Here is a 22,205-nt window from a genome sequence, read left to right on the forward strand (position 1 = left end):
TGCTACCTTCACACTGTCATAAGAATGCAGCTAGTTGAGAGCTGGCTTCTAGGCATGCTTCCCTGTGAGAGCTGAGGACAGGGCAGAACCCTCCCGCATCCTGCCTGACTGTAGACGTACCTGCTAACCTCCTTATGTTAGTGGCTGGGATTGGTTGTGGGAAAAGCATGTGTAAGCATTGGGCCTGAACTCCCGTGTATCTGAGTTGAATACAGCGATTTCCAACATCCTTCTTCAATAGGAGTGTAGCTAGGTTCCAACTCCCATGTCCGAGTGGGTAGCAGACATTTGCCTCCCATGCATACACACTTCTGAGAGTTGAGCTCATGGCCTGTAACCCTACATCCTGCCTGCCGCTACCTTTCGCTTCCAAAAGGCCTAGGCTCGCTGCTTGACGCAAGTGTTGGGAGAGGTAACTGGAATCTCCCGGCACACAAGACGAGTGCCTCCAAGCTCAATCAAGCGATTTCCTAGTAATTCCTGGGGTAGACTGGTGCTACATACTAAGTTCCATACGTGAGTAGGTAGTTGAACGCCTTGTCCAAAAACATCTTACTTCTGAGAGTTGAGCTCACCCTCTGTCCCTCACAGTTCCATACTGCCTGCAGAGTGAGTTTCCCACGTCTTCACCAGAGACTTTTGCCAGAGGCCTCTGAGACGCAAGTTAACAATGCAGACCTGGAGGGTATCTCCAGGTGCAGTAGAGTGGTAATCTGGGAACCTCCTGTCTCAGAATACTGCTACCTTCACCCTGCCATAAGAATGCAGCTAGTTGACAGCTGGCTTCAAGGCATGCTTCCCTGTGAGAGCTAAGGACAGGGCACAACCCTCCCGCATCCTGCTTGACAGTAGAAGGAGCTGCTAACGTCCTCATGTTAGTGGCAGGGAAAGGTTGTGAGAAAAGCATGTGGAATCGTTGTGCCTGAACCCACGTGTATCTGAGTTGAATACAGCGATTTCCAAAGTCCTTCTTCATCAGAGTGTAGCTAGGTTCCCACTCGCATGTCCGAGTGGGTAGCATACATCTCCCTCCCATGCATACCCACTTCTGAGAGTTGAGCTTATGGCCTGTAACCCTACCTCCTGCCTGCAGCTACCTTTCGCTTCCAAAAGGCCTAGGCTCGCTGCTTGACGCAAGTGTTGGGAGAGGTAACTGGAATCTCCCGGCACACAAGACGAGTGCCTCCAAGCTCAATCAAGCGATTTCCTAGTAATTCCTGGGTAGACTGGTGCTACATACTAAGTTCCATACGTGAGTAGGTAGTTGAACGCCTTGTCCAAAAACATCTTACTTCTGAGAGTTGAGCTCACCCACAGTCCCTCACAGTTCCACACTGCCTGCAGAGTGAGTTTCGCACGTCTTCACCAGAGACGTTTGCCAGAGGCCTCTGAGACGCAAGTTAACAATGCAGACCTGGAGGGTATCTCCAGGTGCAGTAGAGTGGTAATCTGGGAACCTCCTGTCTCAGAATACTGCTACCTTCACCCTGCCATAAGAATGCAGCTAGTTGACAGCTGGCTTCAAGGCATGCTTCCCTGTGAGAGCTAAGGACAGGGCACAACCCTCCCGCATCCTGCTTGACTGTAGATGGAGCTGCTAACGTCCTCATGTTAGTGGCAGGGAAAGGTTGTGAGAAAAGCATGTGGAATCGTTGTGCCTGAACCCACGTGTATCTGAGTTGAATACAGCGATTTCCAAAGTCCTTCTTCATCAGAGTGTAGCTAGGTTCCCACTCGCATGTCCGAGTGGGTAGCAGACATCTGCCTCCCATGCATACCCACTTCTGAGAATTGAGCTTATGGCCTGTAACCCTACCTCCAGCCTGCAGCTACCTTTCGCTTCCAAAAGGCCTAGGCTCGCTGCTTCACCGAAGTGTTGGGAGAGGTAACTGGAATCTCCCGGCACACAAGACTAGTGCCTCCAAGCTCAATCCAGCGATTTCCCAGTAATTCCTCGGGTAGACCTGTGCTACATACTAAGTTCCATATGTGAGAAGGTAGCTGAACGCCTTGTCCAAAATCATCTTACTTCTGAGAGTTGAGCTCACCCTCATTCCCTCACAGTTCCACACTGCCTGCAGAGTGAGTTTCCCACGTCTTCACCAGAGACTTTTGCCAGAGGCCTCTGAGACGCAAGTTAACAATGCAGACCTGGACGGTATCTCCAGGTGCAGTAGAGTGGTAATCTGGGAACCTCCTTACTCAGAATACTGCTACCTTCACACTGTCATAAGAATGCAGCTAGTTGAGAGCTGGCTTCTAGGCATGCTTCCCTGTGAGAGCTGAGGACAGGGCAGAAGCCTCCCGCATCCTGCCTGACTGTAGACGTACCTGCTAACCTCCTTATGTTAGTGGCTGGGATTGGTTGTGGGAAAAGCATGTGTAAGCATTGGGCCTGAACTCCCGTGTATCTGAGTTGAATACAGCGATTTCCAACATCCTTCTTCAATAGGAGTGTAGCTAGGTTCCAACTCCCATGTCCGAGTGGGTAGCAGACATTTGCCTCCCATGCATACACACTTCTGAGAGTTGAGCTCATGGCCTGTAACCCTACATCCTGCCTGCCGCTACCTTTCGCTTCCAAAAGGCCTAGGCTCGCTGCTTGACGCAAGTGTTGGGAGAGGTAACTGGAATCTCCCGGCACACAAGACGAGTGCCTCCAAGCTCAATCAAGCGATTTCCCAGTAATTCCTAGGGTAGACTGGTGCTACATACTAAGTTCCATACGTGAGTAGGTAGTTGAACGCCTTGTCCAAAAACATCTTACTTCTGAGAGTTGAGCTCACCCACAGTCCCTCACAGTTCCACACTGCCTGCAGAGTGAGTTTCGCACGTCTTCACCAGAGACGTTTGCCAGAGGCCTCTGAGACGCAAGTTAACAATGCAGACCTGGAGGGTATCTCCAGGTGCAGTAGAGTGGTAATCTGGGAACCTCCTGTCTCAGAATACTGCTACCTTCACCCTGCCATAAGAATGCAGCTAGTTGACAGCTGGCTTCAAGGCATGCTTCCCTGTGAGAGCTAAGGACAGGGCACAACCCTCCCGCATCCTGCTTGACTGTAGAAGGAGCTGCTAACGTCTTCATGTTAGTGGCAGGGAAAGGTTGTGAGAAAAGCATGTGGAATCGTTGTGCCTGAACCCACGTGTATCTGAGTTGAATACAGCGATTTCCAAAGTCCTTCTTCATCAGAGTGTAGCTAGGTTCCCACTCGCATGTCCGAGTGGGTAGCAGACATCTGCCTCCCATGCATACCCACTTCTGAGAATTGAGCTTATGGCCTGTAACCCTACCTCCAGCCTGCAGCTACCTTTCGCTTCCAAAAGGCCTAGGCTCGCTGCTTCACCGAAGTGTTGGGAGAGGTAACTGGAATCTGCCGGCACACAAGACTAGTGCCTCCAAGCTCAATCCAGCGATTTCCCAGTAATTCCTGGGGTAGACTGGTGCTACATACTAAGTCCATATTTGAGAAGGTAGCTGAACGCCTTGTCCAAAATCATCTTACTGCTGAGAGGTGAGCTCACCCTCAGTCCCTCACAGTTCCACACTGCCTGCAGAGTGAGTTTCCCACGTCTTCACCAGAGACTTTTGCCAGAGGCCTCTGAGACGCAAGTTAACAATGCAGACCTGGACGGTATCTCCAGGTGCAGTAGAGTGGTAATCTGGGAACCTCCTTACTCAGAATACTGCTACCTTCACACTGTCATAAGAATGCAGCTAGTTGAGAGCTGGCTTCTAGGCATGCTTCCCTGTGAGAGCTGATGACAGTGCAGAACCCTCCCGCATCCTGCCTGACTGTAGACTTACCTGCTAACCTCCTTATGTTAGTGGCTGGGATAGGTTGTGGGAAAAGCATGTGTAAGCATTGGGCCTGAACTCCCGTGTATCTGAGTTGAATACAGCGATTTCCAACATCCTTCTTCATTAGGAGTGTAGCTAGGTTCCAACTCCCATGTCTGAGTGGGTAGCAGACATCTGCCTCCCATGCATACACACTTCTGAGAGTTGAGGTCATGGCCTGTAACCCTACATCCTGCCTGCCGCTACCTTTCGCTTCCAAAAGGCCTAGGATCGCTGTTTGACGCAAGTGTTGGGAGAGGTAACTGGAATCTCCCGGCACACAAGACGAGTGCCTCCAAGCTCAATCAAGCGATTTCCTAGTAATTCCTGGGTAGACTGGTGCTACATACTAAGTTCCATACGTGAGTAGGTAGTTGAACGCCTTGTCCAAAAACATCTTACTTCTGAGAGTTGAGCTCACCCACAGTCCCTCACAGTTCCACACTGCCTGCAGAGTGAGTTTCGCACGTCTTCACCAGAGACGTTTGCCAGAGGCCTCTGAGACGCAAGTTAACAATGCAGACCTGGAGGGTATCTCCAGGTGCAGTAGAGTGGTAATCTGGGAACCTCCTGTCTCAGAATACTGCTACCTTCACCCTGCCATAAGAATGCAGCTAGTTGACAGCTGGCTTCAAGGCATGCTTCCCTGTGAGAGCTAAGGACAGGGCACAACCCTCCCGCATCCTGCTTGACTGTAGATGGAGCTGCTAACGTCCTCATGTTAGTGGCAGGGAAAGGTTGTGAGAAAAGCATGTGGAATCGTTGTGCCTGAACCCACGTGTATCTGAGTTGAATACAGCGATTTCCAAAGTCCTTCTTCATCAGAGTGTAGCTAGGTTCCCACTCGCATGTCCGAGTGGGTAGCAGACATCTGCCTCCCATGCATACCCACTTCTGAGAATTGAGCTTATGGCCTGTAACCCTACCTCCAGCCTGCAGCTACCTTTCGCTTCCAAAAGGCCTAGGCTCGCTGCTTCACCGAAGTGTTGGGAGAGGTAACTGGAATCTCCCGGCACACAAGACTAGTGCCTCCAAGCTCAATCCAGCGATTTCCCAGTAATTCCTGGGGTAGACTGGTGCTACATACTAAGTTCCATATGTGAGAAGGTAGCTGAACGCCTTGTCCAAAATCATCTTACTGCTTAGAGTTGAGCTCACCCTCAGTCCCTCACAGTTCCACACTGCCTGCAGAGTGAGTTTCCCACGTCTTCACCAGAGACTTTTGCCAGAGGCCTCTGAGACGCAAGTTAACAATGCAGACCTGGACGGTATCTCCAGGTGCAGTAGAGTGGTAATCTGGGAACCTCCTTACTCAGAATACTGCTACCTTCACACTGTCATAAGAATGCAGCTAGTTGAGAGCTGGCTTCTAGGCATGCTTCCCTGTGAGAGCTGAGGACAGGGCAGAAGCCTCCCGCATCCTGCCTGACTGTAGACGTACCTGCTAACCTCCTTATGTTAGTGGCTGGGATTGGTTGTGGGAAAAGCATGTGTAAGCATTGGGCCTGAACTCCCGTGTATCTGAGTTGAATACAGCGATTTCCAACATCCTTCTTCAATAGGAGTGTAGCTAGGTTCCAACTCCCATGTCCGAGTGGGTAGCAGACATTTGCCTCCCATGCATACACACTTCTGAGAGTTGAGCTCATGGCCTGTAACCCTACATCCTGCCTGCCGCTACCTTTCGCTTCCAAAAGGCCTAGGCTCGCTGCTTGACGCAAGTGTTGGGAGAGGTAACTGGAATCTCCCGGCACACAAGACGAGTGCCTCCAAGCTCAATCAAGCGATTTCCCAGTAATTCCTAGGGTAGACTGGTGCTACATACTAAGTTCCATACGTGAGTAGGTAGTTGAATGCCTTGTCCAAAAACATCTTACTTCTGAGAGTTGAGCTCACCCTCTGTCCCTCACAGTTCCATACTGCCTGCAGAGTGAGTTTCCCACGTCTTCACCAGAGACTTTTGCCAGAGGCCTCTGAGACGCAAGTTAACAATGCAGACCTGGAGGGTATCTCCAGGTGCAGTAGAGTGGTAATCTGGGAACCTCCTGTCTCAGAATACTTCTACCTTCACCCTGCCATAAGAATGCAGCTAGTTGACAGCTGGCTTCAAGGCATGCTTCCCTGTGAGAGCTAAGGACAGGGCACAACCCTCCCGCATCCTGCTTGACAGTAGAAGGAGCTGCTAACGTCCTCATGTTAGTGGCAGGGAAAGGTTGTGAGAAAAGCATGTGGAATCGTTGTGCCTGAACCCACGTGTATCTGAGTTGAATACAGCGATTTCCAAAGTCCTTCTTCATCAGAGTGTAGCTAGGTTCCCACTCGCATGTCCGAGTGGGTAGCATACATCTCCCTCCCATGCATACCCACTTCTGAGAGTTGAGCTTATGGCCTGTAACCCTACCTCCTGCCTGCAGCTACCTTTCGCTTCCAAAAGGCCTAGGCTCGCTGCTTGACGCAAGTGTTGGGAGAGGTAACTGGAATCTCCCGGCACACAAGACGAGTGCCTCCAAGCTCAATCAAGCGATTTCCTAGTAATTCCTGGGTAGACTGGTGCTACATACTAAGTTCCATACGTGAGTAGGTAGTTGAACGCCTTGTCCAAAAACATCTTACTTCTGAGAGTTGAGCTCACCCACAGTCCCTCACAGTTCCACACTGCCTGCAGAGTGAGTTTCGCACGTCTTCACCAGAGACGTTTGCCAGAGGCCTCTGAGACGCAAGTTAACAATGCAGACCTGGAGGGTATCTCCAGGTGCAGTAGAGTGGTAATCTGGGAACCTCCTGTCTCAGAATACTGCTACCTTCACCCTGCCATAAGAATGCAGCTAGTTGACAGCTGGCTTCAAGGCATGCTTCCCTGTGAGAGCTAAGGACAGGGCACAACCCTCCCGCATCCTGCTTGACTGTAGAAGGAGCTGCTAACGTCTTCATGTTAGTGGCAGGGAAAGGTTGTGAGAAAAGCATGTGGAATCGTTGTGCCTGAACCCACGTGTATCTGAGTTGAATACAGCGATTTCCAAAGTCCTTCTTCATCAGAGTGTAGCTAGGTTCCCACTCGCATGTCCGAGTGGGTAGCAGACATCTGCCTCCCATGCATACCCACTTCTGAGAATTGAGCTTATGGCCTGTAACCCTACCTCCAGCCTGCAGCTACCTTTCGCTTCCAAAAGGCCTAGGCTCGCTGCTTCACCGAAGTGTTGGGAGAGGTAACTGGAATCTGCCGGCACACAAGACTAGTGCCTCCAAGCTCAATCCAGCGATTTCCCAGTAATTCCTGGGGTAGACTGGTGCTACATACTAAGTCCATATTTGAGAAGGTAGCTGAACGCCTTGTCCAAAATCATCTTACTGCTGAGAGGTGAGCTCACCCTCAGTCCCTCACAGTTCCACACTGCCTGCAGAGTGAGTTTCCCACGTCTTCACCAGAGACTTTTGCCAGAGGCCTCTGAGACGCAAGTTAACAATGCAGACCTGGACGGTATCTCCAGGTGCAGTAGAGTGGTAATCTGGGAACCTCCTTACTCAGAATACTGCTACCTTCACACTGTCATAAGAATGCAGCTAGTTGAGAGCTGGCTTCTAGGCATGCTTCCCTGTGAGAGCTGAGGACAGTGCAGAACCCTCCCGCATCCTGCCTGACTGTAGACTTACCTGCTAACCTCCTTATGTTAGTGGCTGGGATAGGTTGTGGGAAAAGCATGTGTAAGCATTGGGCCTGAACTCCCGTGTATCTGAGTTGAATACAGCGATTTCCAACATCCTTCTTCATTAGGAGTGTAGCTAGGTTCCAACTCCCATGTCTGAGTGGGTAGCAGACATCTGCCTCCCATGCATACACACTTCTGAGAGTTGAGCTCATGGCCTGTAACCCTACATCCTGCCTGCCGCTACCTTTCGCTTCCAAAAGGCCTAGGATCGCTGTTTGACGCAAGTGTTGGGAGAGGTAACTGGAATCTCCCGGCACACAAGACGAGTGCCTCCAAGCTCAATCAAGCGATTTCCTAGTAATTCCTGGGGTAGACTGGTGCTACATACTAAGTTCCATACGTGAGTAGGTAGTTGAACGCCTTGTCCAAAAACATCTTACTTCTGAGAGTTGAGCTCACCCACAGTCCCTCACAGTTCCACACTGCCTGCAGAGTGAGTTTCGCACGTCTTCACCAGAGACGTTTGCCAGAGGCCTCTGAGACGCAAGTTAACAATGCAGACCTGGAGGGTATCTCCAGGTGCAGTAGAGTGGTAATCTGGGAACCTCCTGTCTCAGAATACTGCTACCTTCACCCTGCCATAAGAATGCAGCTAGTTGACAGCTGGCTTCAAGGCATGCTTCCCTGTGAGAGCTAAGGACAGGGCACAACCCTCCCGCATCCTGCTTGACTGTAGATGGAGCTGCTAACGTCCTCATGTTAGTGGCAGGGAAAGGTTGTGAGAAAAGCATGTGGAATCGTTGTGCCTGAACCCACGTGTATCTGAGTTGAATACAGCGATTTCCAAAGTCCTTCTTCATCAGAGTGTAGCTAGGTTCCCACTCGCATGTCCGAGTGGGTAGCAGACATCTGCCTCCCATGCATACCCACTTCTGAGAATTGAGCTTATGGCCTGTAACCCTACCTCCAGCCTGCAGCTACCTTTCGCTTCCAAAAGGCCTAGGCTCGCTGCTTCACCGAAGTGTTGGGAGAGGTAACTGGAATCTCCCGGCACACAAGACTAGTGCCTCCAAGCTCAATCCAGCGATTTCCCAGTAATTCCTGGGGTAGACTGGTGCTACATACTAAGTTCCATATGTGAGAAGGTAGCTGAACGCCTTGTCCAAAATCATCTTACTGCTTAGAGTTGAGCTCACCCTCAGTCCCTCACAGTTCCACACTGCCTGCAGAGTGAGTTTCCCACGTCTTCACCAGAGACTTTTGCCAGAGGCCTCTGAGACGCAAGTTAACAATGCAGACCTGGACGGTATCTCCAGGTGCAGTAGAGTGGTAATCTGGGAACCTCCTTACTCAGAATACTGCTACCTTCACACTGTCATAAGAATGCAGCTAGTTGAGAGCTGGCTTCTAGGCATGCTTCCCTGTGAGAGCTGAGGACAGGGCAGAAGCCTCCCGCATCCTGCCTGACTGTAGACGTACCTGCTAACCTCCTTATGTTAGTGGCTGGGATTGGTTGTGGGAAAAGCATGTGTAAGCATTGGGCCTGAACTCCCGTGTATCTGAGTTGAATACAGCGATTTCCAACATCCTTCTTCAATAGGAGTGTAGCTAGGTTCCAACTCCCATGTCCGAGTGGGTAGCAGACATTTGCCTCCCATGCATACACACTTCTGAGAGTTGAGCTCATGGCCTGTAACCCTACATCCTGCCTGCCGCTACCTTTCGCTTCCAAAAGGCCTAGGCTCGCTGCTTGACGCAAGTGTTGGGAGAGGTAACTGGAATCTCCCGGCACACAAGACGAGTGCCTCCAAGCTCAATCAAGCGATTTCCCAGTAATTCCTAGGGTAGACTGGTGCTACATACTAAGTTCCATACGTGAGTAGGTAGTTGAATGCCTTGTCCAAAAACATCTTACTTCTGAGAGTTGAGCTCACCCTCTGTCCCTCACAGTTCCATACTGCCTGCAGAGTGAGTTTCCCACGTCTTCACCAGAGACTTTTGCCAGAGGCCTCTGAGACGCAAGTTAACAATGCAGACCTGGAGGGTATCTCCAGGTGCAGTAGAGTGGTAATCTGGGAACCTCCTGTCTCAGAATACTTCTACCTTCACCCTGCCATAAGAATGCAGCTAGTTGACAGCTGGCTTCAAGGCATGCTTCCCTGTGAGAGCTAAGGACAGGGCACAACCCTCCCGCATCCTGCTTGACAGTAGAAGGAGCTGCTAACGTCCTCATGTTAGTGGCAGGGAAAGGTTGTGAGAAAAGCATGTGGAATCGTTGTGCCTGAACCCACGTGTATCTGAGTTGAATACAGCGATTTCCAAAGTCCTTCTTCATCAGAGTGTAGCTAGGTTCCCACTCGCATGTCCGAGTGGGTAGCATACATCTCCCTCCCATGCATACCCACTTCTGAGAGTTGAGCTTATGGCCTGTAACCCTACCTCCTGCCTGCAGCTACCTTTCGCTTCCAAAAGGCCTAGGCTCGCTGCTTGACGCAAGTGTTGGGAGAGGTAACTGGAATCTCCCGGCACACAAGACGAGTGCCTCCAAGCTCAATCAAGCGATTTCCTAGTAATTCCTGGGTAGACTGGTGCTACATACTAAGTTCCATACGTGAGTAGGTAGTTGAACGCCTTGTCCAAAAACATCTTACTTCTGAGAGTTGAGCTCACCCACAGTCCCTCACAGTTCCACACTGCCTGCAGAGTGAGTTTCGCACGTCTTCACCAGAGACGTTTGCCAGAGGCCTCTGAGACGCAAGTTAACAATGCAGACCTGGAGGGTATCTCCAGGTGCAGTAGAGTGGTAATCTGGGAACCTCCTGTCTCAGAATACTGCTACCTTCACCCTGCCATAAGAATGCAGCTAGTTGACAGCTGGCTTCAAGGCATGCTTCCCTGTGAGAGCTAAGGACAGGGCACAACCCTCCCGCATCCTGCTTGACTGTAGAAGGAGCTGCTAACGTCTTCATGTTAGTGGCAGGGAAAGGTTGTGAGAAAAGCATGTGGAATCGTTGTGCCTGAACCCACGTGTATCTGAGTTGAATACAGCGATTTCCAAAGTCCTTCTTCATCAGAGTGTAGCTAGGTTCCCACTCGCATGTCCGAGTGGGTAGCAGACATCTGCCTCCCATGCATACCCACTTCTGAGAATTGAGCTTATGGCCTGTAACCCTACCTCCAGCCTGCAGCTACCTTTCGCTTCCAAAAGGCCTAGGCTCGCTGCTTCACCGAAGTGTTGGGAGAGGTAACTGGAATCTGCCGGCACACAAGACTAGTGCCTCCAAGCTCAATCCAGCGATTTCCCAGTAATTCCTGGGGTAGACTGGTGCTACATACTAAGTCCATATTTGAGAAGGTAGCTGAACGCCTTGTCCAAAATCATCTTACTGCTGAGAGGTGAGCTCACCCTCAGTCCCTCACAGTTCCACACTGCCTGCAGAGTGAGTTTCCCACGTCTTCACCAGAGACTTTTGCCAGAGGCCTCTGAGACGCATGTTAACAATGCAGACCTGGACGGTATCTCCAGGTGCAGTAGAGTGGTAATCTGGGAACCTCCTTACTCAGAATACTGCTACCTTCACACTGTCATAAGAATGCAGCTAGTTGAGAGCTGGCTTCTAGGCATGCTTCCCTGTGAGAGCTGAGGACAGTGCAGAACCCTCCCGCATCCTGCCTGACTGTAGACTTACCTGCTAACCTCCTTATGTTAGTGGCTGGGATAGGTTGTGGGAAAAGCATGTGTAAGCATTGGGCCTGAACTCCCGTGTAGCTGAGTTGAATACAGCGATTTCCAACATCCTTCTTCATTAGGAGTGTAGCTAGGTTCCAACTCCCATGTCTGAGTGGGTAGCAGACATCTGCCTCCCATGCATACACACTTCTGAGAGTTGAGCTCATGGCCTGTAACCCTACATCCTGCCTGCCGCTACCTTTCGCTTCCAAAAGGCCTAGGATCGCTGTTTGACGCAAGTGTTGGGAGAGGTAACTGGAATCTCCCGGCACACAAGACGAGTGCCTCCAAGCTCAATCAAGCGATTTCCTAGTAATTCCTGGGGTAGACTGGTGCTACATACTAAGTTCCATACGTGAGTAGGTAGTTGAACGCCTTGTCCAAAAACATCTTACTTCTGAGAGTTGAGCTCACCCACAGTCCCTCACAGTTCCACACTGCCTGCAGAGTGAGTTTCGCACGTCTTCACCAGAGACGTTTGCCAGAGGCCTCTGAGACGCAAGTTAACAATGCAGACCTGGAGGGTATCTCCAGGTGCAGTAGAGTGGTAATCTGGGAACCTCCTGTCTCAGAATACTGCTACCTTCACCCTGCCATAAGAATGCAGCTAGTTGACAGCTGGCTTCAAGGCATGCTTCCCTGTGAGAGCTAAGGACAGGGCACAACCCTCCCGCATCCTGCTTGACTGTAGATGGAGCTGCTAACGTCCTCATGTTAGTGGCAGGGAAAGGTTGTGAGAAAAGCATGTGGAATCGTTGTGCCTGAACCCACGTGTATCTGAGTTGAATACAGCGATTTCCAAAGTCCTTCTTCATCAGAGTGTAGCTAGGTTCCCACTCGCATGTCCGAGTGGGTAGCAGACATCTGCCTCCCATGCATACCCACTTCTGAGAATTGAGCTTATGGCCTGTAACCCTACCTCCAGCCTGCAGCTACCTTTCGCTTCCAAAAGGCCTAGGCTCGCTGCTTCACCGAAGTGTTGGGAGAGGTAACTGGAATCTCCCGGCACACAAGACTAGTGCCTCCAAGCTCAATCCAGCGATTTCCCAGTAATTCCTGGGGTAGACTGGTGCTACATACTAAGTTCCATATGTGAGAAGGTAGCTGAACGCCTTGTCCAAAATCATCTTACTGCTTAGAGTTGAGCTCACCCTCAGTCCCTCACAGTTCCACACTGCCTGCAGAGTGAGTTTCCCACGTCTTCACCAGAGACTTTTGCCAGAGGCCTCTGAGACGCAAGTTAACAATGCAGACCTGGACGGTATCTCCAGGTGCAGTAGAGTGGTAATCTGGGAACCTCCTTACTCAGAATACTGCTACCTTCACACTGTCATAAGAATGCAGCTAGTTGAGAGCTGGCTTCTAGGCATGCTTCCCTGTGAGAGCTGAGGACAGGGCAGAAGCCTCCCGCATCCTGCCTGACTGTAGACGTACCTGCTAACCTCCTTATGTTAGTGGCTGGGATTGGTTGTGGGAAAAGCATGTGTAAGCATTGGGCCTGAACTCCCGTGTATCTGAGTTGAATACAGCGATTTCCAACATCCTTCTTCAATAGGAGTGTAGCTAGGTTCCAACTCCCATGTCCGAGTGGGTAGCAGACATTTGCCTCCCATGCATACACACTTCTGAGAGTTGAGCTCATGGCCTGTAACCCTACATCCTGCCTGCCGCTACCTTTCGCTTCCAAAAGGCCTAGGCTCGCTGCTTGACGCAAGTGTTGGGAGAGGTAACTGGAATCTCCCGGCACACAAGACGAGTGCCTCCAAGCTCAATCAAGCGATTTCCTAGTAATTCCTGGGGTAGACTGGTGCTACATACTAAGTTCCATACGTGAGTAGGTAGTTGAACGCCTTGTCCAAAAACATCTTACTTCTGAGAGTTGAGCTCACCCACAGTCCCTCACAGTTCCACACTGCCTGCAGAGTGAGTTTCCCACGTCTTCACCAGAGACTTTTGCCAGAGGCCTCTGAGACGCAAGTTAACAATGCAGACCTGGAGGGTATCTCCAGGTGCAGTAGAGTGGTAATCTGGGAACCTCCTGTCTCAGAATACTGCTACCTTCACCCTGCCATAAGAATGCAGCTAGTTGACAGCTGGCTTCAAGGCATGCTTCCCTGTGAGAGCTAAGGACAGGGCACAACCCTCCCGCATCCTGCTTGACAGTAGAAGGAGCTGCTAACGTCCTCATGTTAGTGGCAGGGAAAGGTTGTGAGAAAAGCATGTGGAATCGTTGTGCCTGAACCCACGTGTATCTGAGTTGAATACAGCGATTTCCAAAGTCCTTCTTCATCAGAGTGTAGCTAGGTTCCCACTCGCATGTCCGAGTGGGTAGCATACATCTGCCTCCCATGCATACCCACTTCTGAGAGTTGAGCTTATGGCCTGTAACCCTACATCCTGCCTGCAGCTACCTTTCGCTTCCAAAAGGCCTAGGCTCGCTGCTTGACGCAAGTGTTGGGAGAGGTAACTGGAATCTCCCGGCACACAAGACGAGTGCTTCCAAGCTCAATCAAGCGATTTCCTAGTAATTCCTGGGTAGACTGGTGCTACATACTAAGTTCCATACGTGAGTAGGTAGTTGAACGCCTTGTCCAAAAACATCTTACTTCTGAGAGTTGAGCTCACCCACAGTCCCTCACAGTTCCACACTGCCTGCAGAGTGAGTTTCGCACGTCTTCACCAGAGACGTTTGCCAGAGGCCTCTGAGACGCAAGTTAACAATGCAGACCTGGAGGTCTCCAGGTGCAGTAGAGTGGTAATCTGGGAAACCTCCTGTCTCAGAATACTGCTACCTTCACCCTGCCATAAGAATGCAGCCTAGTTGACAGCTGGCTTCAAGGCATGCTTCCCTGTGAGAGCTAAGGACAGGGCACAACCCTCCCGCATCCTGCTTGACTGTAGAAGGAGCTGCTAACGTCTTCATGTTAGTGGCAGGGAAAGGTTGTGAGAAAAGCATGTGGAATCGTTGTGCCTGAACCACGTGTATCTGAGTTGAATACAGCGATTTCCCAAAGTCCTTCTTCATCAGAGTGTAGCTAGGTTCCCCACTCGCATGTCCGAGTGGGTAGCAGACATCCTGCCTCCCATGCATACCCACTTCTGAGAATTGAGCTTATGGCCTGTAACCCTACCTCCAGCCTGCAGCTACCTTTCGCTTCCAAAAGGCCTAGGCTCGCTGCTTCACCGAAGTGTTGGGAGAGGTAACTGAATCTCCCGGCACACAAGACTAGTGCCTCCAAGCTCAATCCAGCGATTTCCAGTAATTCCTGTGGTAGACTGGTGCTACATACTAAGTCCATATTTGAGAAGGTAGCTGAACGCCTTGTCCAAAATCATCTTACTGCTGAGAGGTGAGCTCACCCTCAGTCCCTCACAGTTCCACACTGCCTGCAGAGTGAGTTTCCCACGTCTTCACCAGAGACTTTTGCCAGAGGCCTCTGAGACGCAAGTTAACAATGCAGACCTGGACGGTATCTCCAGGTGCAGTAGAGTGGTAATCTGGAACCTCCTTAACTCAGAATACTGCTACCTTCACACTGTCATAAGAATGCAGCTAGTTGAGAGCTGGCTTCTAGGCATGCTTCCCTGTGAGAGCTGAGGACAGTGCAGAACCCTCCCGCATCCTGCTGACTGTAGACTTACCTGCTAACCTCCTTATGTTAGTGGCTGGGATAGGTTGTGGGAAAAGCATGTGTAAGCATTGGGCCTGAACTCCCGTGTATCTGAGTTGAATACAGCGATTTCCAACATCCTTCTTCATTAGGAGTGTAGCTAGGTTCCAACTCCCATGTCTGAGTGGGTAGCAGACATCTGCCTCCCATGCATACACACTTCTGAGAGTTGAGCTCATGGCCTGTAACCCTACATCCTGCCTGCCGCTACCTTTCGCTTCCAAAAGGCCTAGGATCGCTGTTTGACGCAAGTGTTGGGAGAGGTAACTGGAATCTCCCGGCACACAAGACGAGTGCCTCCAAGCTCAATCAAGCGATTTCCTAGTAATTCCTGGGGTAGACTGGTGCTACATACTAAGTTCATACGTGAGTAGGTAGTTGAACGCCTTGTCCAAAAACATCTTACTTCTGAGAGTTGAGCTCACCCACAGTCCCTCACAGTTCCACACTGCCTGCAGAGTGAGTTTCGCACGTCTTCACCAGAGACGTTTGCCAGAGGCCTCTGAGACGCAAGTTAACAATGCAGACCTGGAGGGTATCTCCAGGTGCAGTAGAGTGGTAATCTGGGAACCTCCTGTCTCAGAATACTGCTACCTTCACCCTGCCATAAGAATGCAGCTAGTTGACAGCTGGCTTCAAAGGCATGCTTCCCTGTGAGAGCTAAGGACAGGGCACAACCCTCCCGCATCCTGCTTGACTGTAGATGGAGCTGCTAACGTCCTCATGTTAGTGGCAGGGAAGGTTGTGAGAAAAGCATGTGGAATCGTTGTGCCTGAACCCACGTGTATCTGAGTTGAATACAGCGATTTCCAAAGTCCTTCTTCATCAGAGTGTAGCTAGGTTCCCACTCGCATGTCCGAGTGGGTAGCAGACATCTGCTCCCATGCATACCCACTTCTGAGAATTGAGCTTATGGCCTGTAACCCTACCTCCAGCCTGCAGCTACCTTTCGCTTCCAAAAGGCCTAGGCTCGCTGCTTCAACCGAAGTGTTGGGAGAGGTAACTGGAATCTCCCGGCACACAAGACTAGTGCCTCCAAAGCTCAATCCAGCGATTTCCCAGTAATTCCTGGGGTAGACTGGTGCTACATACTAAGTTCCATATGTGAGAAGGTAGCTGAACGCCTTGTCCAAAATCATCTTACTGCTTAGAGTTGAGCTCACCCTCAGTCCCTCACAGTTCCACACTGCCTGCAGAGTGAGTTTTCCACGTCTTCACCAGAGACTTTGCCAGAGGCCTCTGAGACGCAAGTTAACAATGCAGACCTGGACGGTATCTCCAGGTGCAGTAGAGTGGTAATCTGGGAACCTCCTTACTCAGAATACTGCTACCTTCACACTGTCATAAGAATGCAGCTAGTTGAGAGCTGGCTTCTAGGCATGCTTCCCTGTGAGAGCTGAGGACAGGGCAGAAGCCTCCCGCATCCTGCCTGACTGTAGACGTACCTGCTAACCTCCTTATGTTAGTGGCTGGGATTGGTTGTGGGAAAAGCATGTGTAAGCATTGGGCCTGAACTCCCGTGTATCTGAGTTGAATACAGCGATTTCCAACATCCTTCTTCAATAGGAGTGTAGCTAGTTCCAACTCCCCATGTCCGAGTGGGTAGCAGACATTTGCCTCCCATGCATACACACTTCTGAGAGTTGAGCTCATGGCCTGTAACCCTACATCCTGCCTGCCGCTACCTTTCGCTTCCAAATGGCCTAGGCTCGCTGCTTGACGCAAGTGTTGGGAGAGGTAACTGGAATCTCCCGGCACACAAGACGAGTGCCCTCCAAGCTCAATCAAGCGATTTCCCAGTAATTCCTAGGGTAGACTGGTGCTACATACTAAGTTCCATACGTGAGTAGGTAGTTGAATGCCTTGTCCAAAAACATCTTACTTCTGAGAGTTGAGCTCACCCTCTGTCCCTCACAGTTCCATACTGCCTGCAGAGTGAGTTTCCCACGTCTTCACCAGAGACTTTTGCCAGAGGCATCTGAGACGCAAGTTAACAATGCAGACCTGGAGGGTATCTCCAGGTGCAGTAGAGTGGTAATCTGGGAACTCCTGTCTCAGAATACTTCTACCTTCACCCTGCCATAAGAATGCAGCTAGTTGACAGCTGCTTCAAGGCATGCTTCCCTGTGAGAGCTAAGGACAGGGCACAACCCTCCCGCATCCTGCTTGACAGTAGAAGGAGCTGCTAACGTCCTCTTGTTAGTGGCAGGGAAAGGTTGTGAGAAAAGCATGTGGAATCGTTGTGCCTGAACCCACGTGTATCTGAGTTGAATACAGCGATTTCCAAAGTCCTTCTTCATCAGAGTGTAGCTAGGTTCCCACTCGCATGTCCGAGTGGGTAGCATACATCTCCCTCCCATGCATACCCACTTCTGAGAGTTGAGCTTATGGCCTGTAACCCTACCTCCTGCCTGCAGCTACCTTTCGCTTCCAAAAGGCCTAGGCTCGATGCTTGACGCAAGTGTTGGGAGAGGTAACTGGAATCTCCCGGCACACAAGACGAGTGCCTCCAAGCTCAATCAAGCGATTTCCTAGTAATTCCTGGGTAGACTGGTGCTACATACTAAGTTCCATACGTGAGTAGGTAGTTGAACGCCTTGTCCAAAAACATCTTACTTCTGAGAGTTGAGCTCACCCCCACAGTTCCTCACAGTTCCACACTGCCTGCAGAGTGAGTTTCGCACGTCTTCACCAGAGACGTTTGCCAGAGGCCTCTGAGACGCAAGTTAACAATGCAGACCTGAGGGTATCTCCAGGTGCAGTAGAGTGGTAATCTGGGAACCTCCTGTCTCAGAATACTGCTACCTTCACCCTGCCATAAGAATGCAAGCTAGTTGACAGCTGGCTTCAAGGCATGCTTCCCTGTGAGAGCTAAGGACAGGGCACAACCCTCCGCATCCTGCTTGACTGTAGAAGGAGCTGCTAACGTCTTCATGTTAGTGGCAGGGAAAGGTTGTGAGAAAAGCATGTGGAATCGTTGTGCCTGAACCCACGTGTATCTGAGTTGAATACAGCGATTTCCAAAGTCCTTCTTCATCAGAGTGTAGCTAGGTTCCCACTCGCATGTCCGAGTGGGTAGCAGACATCTGCCTCCCATGCATACCCACTTCTGAGAATTGAGCTTATGGCCTGTAACCCCTACCTCCAGCCTGCAGCTACCTTTCGCTTCCAAAAGGCCTAGGCTCGCTGCTTCACCGAAGTGTTGGGAGAGGTAACTGGAATCTGCCGGCACACAAGACTAGTGCCTCCAAGCTCAATCCAGCGATTTCCCAGTAATTCCTGGGGTAGACTGGTGCTACATACTAAGTCCATATTTGAGAAGGTAGCTGAACGCCTTGTCCAAAATCATCTTACTGCTGAGAGGTGAGCTCACCCTCAGTCCCTCACAGTTCCACACTGCCTGCAGAGTGAGTTTCCCACGTCTTCACCAGAGACTTTTGCCAGAGGCCTCTGAGACGCATGTTAACAATGCAGACCTGGACGGTATCTCCAGGTGCAGTAGAGTGGTAATCTGGGAACCTCCTTACTCAGAATACTGCTACCTTCACACTGTCATAAGAATGCAGCTAGTTGAGAGCTGGCTTCTAGGCATGCTTCCCTGTGAGAGCTGAGGACAGTGCAGAACCCTCCCGCATCCTGCCTGACTGTAGACTTACCTGCTAACCTCCTTATGTTAGTGGCTGGGATAGGTTGTGGGAAAAGCATGTGTAAGCATTGGGCCTGAACTCCCGTGTAGCTGAGTTGAATACAGCGATTTCCAACATCCTTCTTCATTAGGAGTGTAGCTAGGTTCCAACTCCCATGTCTGAGTGGGTAGCAGACATCTGCCTCCCATGCATACACACTTCTGAGAGTTGAGCTCATGGCCTGTAACCCTACATCCTGCCTGCCGCTACCTTTCGCTTCCAAAAGGCCTAGGATCGCTGTTTGACGCAAGTGTTGGGAGAGGTAACTGGAATCTCCCGGCACACAAGACGAGTGCCTCCAAGCTCAATCAAGCGATTTCCTAGTAATTCCTGGGGTAGACTGGTGCTACATACTAAGTTCCATACGTGAGTAGGTAGTTGAACGCCTTGTCCAAAAACATCTTACTTCTGAGAGTTGAGCTCACCCACAGTCCCTCACAGTTCCACACTGCCTGCAGAGTGAGTTTCGCACGTCTTCACCAGAGACGTTTGCCAGAGGCCTCTGAGACGCAAGTTAACAATGCAGACCTGGAGGGTATCTCCAGGTGCAGTAGAGTGGTAATCTGGGAACCTCCTGTCTCAGAATACTGCTACCTTCACCCTGCCATAAGAATGCAGCTAGTTGACAGCTGGCTTCAAGGCATGCTTCCCTGTGAGAGCTAAGGACAGGGCACAACCCTCCCGCATCCTGCTTGACTGTAGATGGAGCTGCTAACGTCCTCATGTTAGTGGCAGGGAAAGGTTGTGAGAAAAGCATGTGGAATCGTTGTGCCTGAACCCACGTGTATCTGAGTTGAATACAGCGATTTCCAAAGTCCTTCTTCATCAGAGTGTAGCTAGGTTCCCACTCGCATGTCCGAGTGGGTAGCAGACATCTGCCTCCCATGCATACCCACTTCTGAGAATTGAGCTTATGGCCTGTAACCCTACCTCCAGCCTGCAGCTACCTTTCGCTTCCAAAAGGCCTAGGCTCGCTGCTTCACCGAAGTGTTGGGAGAGGTAACTGGAATCTCCCGGCACACAAGACTAGTGCCTCCAAGCTCAATCCAGCGATTTCCCAGTAATTCCTGGGGTAGACTGGTGCTACATACTAAGTTCCATATGTGAGAAGGTAGCTGAACGCCTTGTCCAAAATCATCTTACTGCTTAGAGTTGAGCTCACCCTCAGTCCCTCACAGTTCCACACTGCCTGCAGAGTGAGTTTCCCACGTCTTCACCAGAGACTTTTGCCAGAGGCCTCTGAGACGCAAGTTAACAATGCAGACCTGGACGGTATCTCCAGGTGCAGTAGAGTGGTAATCTGGGAACCTCCTTACTCAGAATACTGCTACCTTCACACTGTCATAAGAATGCAGCTAGTTGAGAGCTGGCTTCTAGGCATGCTTCCCTGTGAGAGCTGAGGACAGGGCAGAAGCCTCCCGCATCCTGCCTGACTGTAGACGTACCTGCTAACCTCCTTATGTTAGTGGCTGGGATTGGTTGTGGGAAAAGCATGTGTAAGCATTGGGCCTGAACTCCCGTGTATCTGAGTTGAATACAGCGATTTCCAACATCCTTCTTCAATAGGAGTGTAGCTAGGTTCCAACTCCCATGTCCGAGTGGGTAGCAGACATTTGCCTCCCATGCATACACACTTCTGAGAGTTGAGCTCATGGCCTGTAACCCTACATCCTGCCTGCCGCTACCTTTCGCTTCCAAAAGGCCTAGGCTCGCTGCTTGACGCAAGTGTTGGGAGAGGTAACTGGAATCTCCCGGCACACAAGACGAGTGCCTCCAAGCTCAATCAAGCGATTTCCTAGTAATTCCTGGGGTAGACTGGTGCTACATACTAAGTTCCATACGTGAGTAGGTAGTTGAACGCCTTGTCCAAAAACATCTTACTTCTGAGAGTTGAGCTCACCCACAGTCCCTCACAGTTCCACACTGCCTGCAGAGTGAGTTTCCCACGTCTTCACCAGAGACTTTTGCCAGAGGCCTCTGAGACGCAAGTTAACAATGCAGACCTGGAGGGTATCTCCAGGTGCAGTAGAGTGGTAATCTGGGAACCTCCTGTCTCAGAATACTGCTACCTTCACCCTGCCATAAGAATGCAGCTAGTTGACAGCTGGCTTCAAGGCATGCTTCCCTGTGAGAGCTAAGGACAGGGCACAACCCTCCCGCATCCTGCTTGACAGTAGAAGGAGCTGCTAACGTCCTCATGTTAGTGGCAGGGAAAGGTTGTGAGAAAAGCATGTGGAATCGTTGTGCCTGAACCCACGTGTATCTGAGTTGAATACAGCGATTTCCAAAGTCCTTCTTCATCAGAGTGTAGCTAGGTTCCCACTCGCATGTCCGAGTGGGTAGCATACATCTGCCTCCCATGCATACCCACTTCTGAGAGTTGAGCTTATGGCCTGTAACCCTACATCCTGCCTGCAGCTACCTTTCGCTTCCAAAAGGCCTAGGCTCGCTGCTTGACGCAAGTGTTGGGAGAGGTAACTGGAATCTCCCGGCACACAAGACGAGTGCTTCCAAGCTCAATCAAGCGATTTCCTAGTAATTCCTGGGTAGACTGGTGCTACATACTAAGTTCCATACGTGAGTAGGTAGTTGAACGCCTTGTCCAAAAACATCTTACTTCTGAGAGTTGAGCTCACCCACAGTCCCTCACAGTTCCACACTGCCTGCAGAGTGAGTTTCGCACGTCTTCACCAGAGACGTTTGCCAGAGGCCTCTGAGACGCAAGTTAACAATGCAGACCTGGAGGGTATCTCCAGGTGCAGTAGAGTGGTAATCTGGGAACCTCCTGTCTTAGAATACTGCTACCTTCACCCTGCCATAAGAATGCAGCTAGTTGACAGCTGGCTTCAAGGCATGCTTCCCTGTGAGAGCTAAGGACAGGGCACAACCCTCCCGCATCCTGCTTGACTGTAGAAGGAGCTGCTAACGTCTTCATGTTAGTGGCAGGGAAAGGTTGTGAGAAAAGCATGTGGAATCGTTGTGCCTGAACCCACGTGTATCTGAGTTGAATACAGCGATTTCCAAAGTCCTTCTTCATCAGAGTGTAGCTAGGTTCCCACTCGCATGTCCGAGTGGGTAGCAGACATCTGCCTCCCATGCATACCCACTTCTGAGAATTGAGCTTATGGCCTGTAACCCTACCTCCAGCCTGCAGCTACCTTTCGCTTCCAAAAGGCCTAGGCTCGCTGCTTCACCGAAGTGTTGGGAGAGGTAACTGGAATCTCCCGGCACACAAGACTAGTGCCTCCAAGCTCAATCCAGCGATTTCCCAGTAATTCCTGTGGTAGACTGGTGCTACATACTAAGTCCATATTTGAGAAGGTAGCTGAACGCCTTGTCCAAAATCATCTTACTGCTGAGAGGTGAGCTCACCCTCAGTCCCTCACAGTTCCACACTGCCTGCAGAGTGAGTTTCCCACGTCTTCACCAGAGACTTTTGCCAGAGGCCTCTGAGACGCAAGTTAACAATGCAGACCTGGACGGTATCTCCAGGTGCAGTAGAGTGGTAATCTGGGAACCTCCTTACTCAGAATACTGCTACCTTCACACTGTCATAAGAATGCAGCTAGTTGAGAGCTGGCTTCTAGGCATGCTTCCCTGTGAGAGCTGAGGACAGTGCAGAACCCTCCCGCA

The sequence above is a fragment of the Canis lupus genome, chromosome 19 (assembly GCF_048164855.1).
Source record: "Canis lupus baileyi chromosome 19, mCanLup2.hap1, whole genome shotgun sequence".
NCBI lineage: Eukaryota > Metazoa > Chordata > Mammalia > Carnivora > Canidae > Canis > Canis lupus.